The sequence below is a fragment of the Arachis hypogaea genome, chromosome 20 (assembly GCF_003086295.3).
Source record: "Arachis hypogaea cultivar Tifrunner chromosome 20, arahy.Tifrunner.gnm2.J5K5, whole genome shotgun sequence".
Classification (NCBI taxonomy): Eukaryota; Viridiplantae; Streptophyta; class Magnoliopsida; order Fabales; family Fabaceae; genus Arachis; species Arachis hypogaea.
The window spans coordinates 76,200,807-76,205,615 of NC_092055.1; the positions used below are offsets into that span (position 1 = coordinate 76,200,807).

The 4,809-nt window shown below is 40.0% G+C and overlaps 1 non-coding gene across 1 annotated transcript; it reads left to right on the top strand.

The window, feature by feature from the left end:
* Nucleotides 1-3,169: 3,169 nt before the first annotated feature.
* LOC112787486 (small nucleolar RNA R71) lies at nt 3,170-3,273 on the top strand. The gene has a single exon (XR_003194898.1). It is a non-coding gene; the product is annotated as a small nucleolar RNA R71 (small nucleolar RNA).
* The last annotated feature ends 1,536 nt before the right edge of the window (nt 3,274-4,809 follow it).

Genomic DNA, 4,809 nt, shown 5'->3' on the forward strand with positions numbered 1-4,809 from the left:
CATTGGTGCCTAGCTTATTTTCTCAAAATTTATTTATTTATTTATTTATTTTTTTTTTTGCTTTTTGGTTGCCCTTTTTCAGTGGCTTTTTCTTCTTCTTTTTCTTTCTTTTTCATGGCCAAAGACATTTATTCATCAAGATCCATAGACAGTATTCAAACTTCTACACAAAAATGATAATTATACACTCAATTTCCAGTGATCTGACTAAACAATCAAGCATGCATACCACCACTTAATTCTACTTGATTTGTCACTAATTGAGCCAAGCTACTTTTGTTCAAACTTTTCTTTTATTTTTGGAAACAGAACAAGCATGGCAAGCATTTGTTTAAGAAGGTGAAGTTATATCCAAACATCTAGGCATTCACTTTATTCAAAGCAGTAAACAGACACTCATACTAAAAACTTCACATTCCAGAAAGATTCAACAATTACAGTTTAAACCAGAACAAGCATGCTTTTGTTTGCCTTTTAAAGAATGGTCAAGGAACACCACCACCTTGTGAAATTTCTTGTTTTCTCTTTGTTGCCAGGAAACAATTTGATTTCTCCTTCTTCTCCTAGTTGTTGCTTCATGTTCTTTCTCAGATCCTTGTTTCCTTTCCTGCAAAGAGTGATGAAGTTGCTTGCTTCTCAAGCACTTGAGTGGTTAGCTCAACTATGTATGGGCAAGTGTCTGAGTCTTAAGTTGGTGTGTGAACACCAAACTTAGTCTCCTACTTACTCCTCTGCTCTTTGAGTCCTTGAATTCTCCTTGGAATGAAGTTGCTGCTAAGGATTTTAAGCATTCCTGTGACTGCTTAGAATGGTTGTTCCTTTCATATAATTCAAAGGTTGTTGTGTTCAGTTGATCTGTGTGGTGGAACACCAAACTTAGAGTCACACATTCCCCTTTGAATTATTGATCCACGAATTCATTGTTTGGTGTGAAACACCAAACTTAATTCTTTGCAATGCACAGAAACTACTTCACCTTTTTATTGAAACAAATAAAAGAAACAGCAAGGGAGTATTACCTCAGGTTGGGTTGCCTCCCAACAAGCGCTTCTTTAACGTCACTAGCTTGACGGTTGCCCCTTGTTAGGGTGGATTGTAGTGCTTGGTGTCCTCTCCTCTCACTATGAAAACGTCCCCATTTGATTCCTTCATGATTTCCAAATGTTCCATAGAAAGAACTTTCCTGATTGTGAACACTTGAGGGAGCTGGGAAGGAATGGTTTTGAGGCCAGGTGGGATTGGCAGATAATGACTTGATATCACTTTATCTCCCGGAGAGAAACCTTCAGTGGGAATTTTCTTGTTTCTCCACCCTCTTGGCAATTTCTTTACAATTCTTCCCTTTCTCTTGAGGATTTCTTCATTGACCCTTATGCTAGGAGGATCCTTCTGATCTGTTTCTATTGATTCTTGTGGCTTTAACTCTTGCAATTCTTGTTTGCCTTCCAAGGACTGTTTCAGAGTTTCAGCTGCTGGATTGCTTTCCTCCAAACACAGATGGCTACTATCATCCTTAGGCTTTTCAGGTTCTGGTTCAGGCTCAGATGCAGGTTTGAAAACATTGAAAATGAGCTGTTCATCATGTATTCTCAAGATTAGCTCTCCTTGTTCTACATCTATGAGCGCTCTAGCAGTGGCTAGAAATGGCCTTCCCAGAATGATAGGGTGTAGGTAGCTTTCCTCCATGTCCAAAATGACAAAGTCTGTGGGGAAGAAATAATTTCCCACTTTCACCAGCACATTTTCAACTACCCCTTCAGCTTGCTTCTGAGTTTTGTCAGCCAGTTGTATGATTACATCAGTGGATCTCACCTCATTCAGTTGTAGCGTCTTCATAAGAGTCAGAGGCATCACATTTATGCTAGCTCCTAGATCACAGAATCCTCTGTCAATTTTTGTTTCCCCTATGATGCAGGGGATATGAAAACTTCCTAGGTCTGTTTTCTTAGAGACTATGTCCTTCTTGATGAGGGCACTGCATTCTTTGTTCATTATTACAATTTGTCCTCCCTTCAAAACTCTTTTCTTGCTCAGCAATTCCTTTAAATACTTGATATGTGTAGGCATCTGCTGGAGAATCTCAAGAAAGGGAATATTGATATGGAGAGACTTAAATGTCTCTAAAAACCTTGAATAGGTTTTCCCTTTTTCACCTCCTCCTAACCTCTGAGGAAATGGTGCTTTTGGTTGGTATGTTTCCAGCATGCCTTTTTGCAGTTCCTTGGCTTGCTCAGTTTTACTTTCCTGCTTAGCTTCTTCCACACCTTCCTTCAAGATTTCTGGCTCCTGTTCTGAGGGTCTGATTCCTTCTTCTTCTGAGACTTCCTTCAATATGGTGATGGCCTTGCATTCTTCCCATCTCACTCCCTTTTGTTCCCCTTTAGGATTCTTTTCTGTGTCACTAGGGAACACTGCAGTTGACTTGGGGGCCTGTTGAGATAGCTCTCCTACTTGAGACTCCATCCTCTTGAGTTTTTCACCATGGTTCCTTAAGGTAGATCTCACATCATCCCTAAAGCTTTTCAACTCACTTATGTCCTGACCCATGTTTGCCAGCATTCCTTCTATCCTGTTTAATTGATCTTGAAATTGTTGGTTCGGATTAGGTTGGGTAGGTTGATTATTTTGGCCATGATATGATGGTTGGGAGTAAGTGTTTTGTGTGGCTTGGTATGATCTTTGGTTGGAGTTTTGGTATGTGGACTTGTTATGTTGGTTTTGCTGGTTTCCCCACCCAAAGTTTGGGTGGTTTTTCCAGCCTGGGTTGTAAGTGTTGGAATGTGGATCATATGGTTGCCTTTGTTGATTTCCTACATAATTGGCCTCTTCCCAATCACCTCCTTCAGTGCTTACTTCCTCTTGATCTTGTGTGTGTATTGCAGCCACTTGCTTTGTTTCTAATTTCCTGGTGAGCTCTGCTAGTTGCTTGGCAAACACCTTGTTTTGGGCTAAAATTGTATCAACATGGTTCAGCTCCATGACTCCCTTAGTGTTGTGTCTCTCTGAAGCATAGTAGTACTCATTCTCAGCCACTGTCTCAATCACTTCAATGGCCTCTTCCACAGTCTTTTTCCTGTTCAATGAACCTCCTGATGAATGGTCTACAGCCTTCCTTGATTCATAAGAAAGTCCATCATAGAAAATATGCAATTGCACCCAGTCATGGAACATGTCTGGTGGGCATTTCCTTGTCAAATCCTTGAACCTCTCCCATGCCTCGTAGAGAGTTTCACCATCTTGTTGTCTAAAAGTCTGAACCTCAGATCGAAGCCTATTGACCTTTGTGGGGGGTAGAAACGTGCCAGAAACTTACTTTCCACCTCATCCCAGGTTGATAGGCTCCCCCTTGGGAATGATTCCAGCCACTTAGCTGCCTTGTTCCTAAGTGAAAATGGGAACAAGAGCAGTTTATAGGTATCTTCCTGGACTCCATTGGACTTCACAGTGTCGCAAATTCTCAGGAATTTTGTGAGATGTTGGTTTGGATCTTCATTAGCACTCCCACCAAATGAACAATGATCCTCCACAAGTGATATTAGCTGTGGTTTGAGTTCAAAATTGTTGGCCTGAATGGGTGGTTTCTGAATGCTGCTACCACAATTCCCAGAGGTTGGGTTTATGTATGAACCAAGAACCCTCCTCTCGGGAATGGCATTGTTTCCATCAGCTCTCTCATGGTTGTGAACTTCTCTATCCATGTTGAGATCTAGAGCTTCCTCAAAATTGTCCTCAGATTCTCCTTCAGATTCTTCTTCTCCCAGTACTCTCTTCCCGCTTGCTTCCCTTCTAAGTTTATGAAGGGTCCTCTCTGGTTCGGTATAATGAGGAGTTGATGTCTCTCCTCTCCTACCTGTCATACAAAAACACAACACAGGCAACAAACAAGTGAAATACTCTTGGTTAATGGAAGAGTATGGTTAGAGCAGTTGAGGAATTAATTCAAATAGTTAGTGAGTCAGTGAGTTAGTTGCTTGAATTTAAAGGCATAAAGAAAGAAAGCATGTAACAGAGTGCAGAAATTAAAATTCAACAAGTAACTTGAACTGAATTAACAAAGCAAGAAAAATGCTCAATCTAGTTAACTTCCAATTTGAGAATTGTCAATCGAAAACCAATCCCCGGCAACGGCGCCATAAACTTGATGCTTTTTTTTTCCCAAGGTTCCGAAGGATTCCAATTATGGATAGTTTCTTTCCCAAGACAACTAACCAATGGAATTAGATCGAGAAGCTTTCTAACAAAATTCAAGAGAAAAGGTTGAAGAAGAAGATAAAAACTATTATTGATTCATTGAATTACAATAGAGCTCCCTAACCCAATGAAAGGAGGTTTAGTGAGTCATAGCTCTGAATTCAATTACAAAAAGTATGAAAACTAGAAAGAGTGATCCCTCCAAAATTCCCCCGAGTACCAACCAACTTAAATTCTATCCTATTTATACACTTTCTAAATTGAGCTTCTGTTGTGTTTCTTGGGCTTTGAGGCTTTTCCCTGATTTCCTTTTGCTTTGGGTTTATGATCCATAATCCTGATGAGGCTGCTGATCCAATTCTGTAACATTCATTGAGCCAACTTAGTGATAATCAAGTAATGACACATGACTCAACAATTTGAAATTCCAGACTCATCAATTCTTCAGGCCCAATCCCATAAACCATGATATTCAATTGGGTTTCATACCAGAGTACGTTTAAGTTAATGTTTGTGCTCAAATGCTAACTTAAACTGTAATATCTTTGGCCCAGAAACCTTTTCAATTAGTGGCGTTTAAGTTGCAGTTTAAGCTTAAACTGCAACTTAAACGTTGGA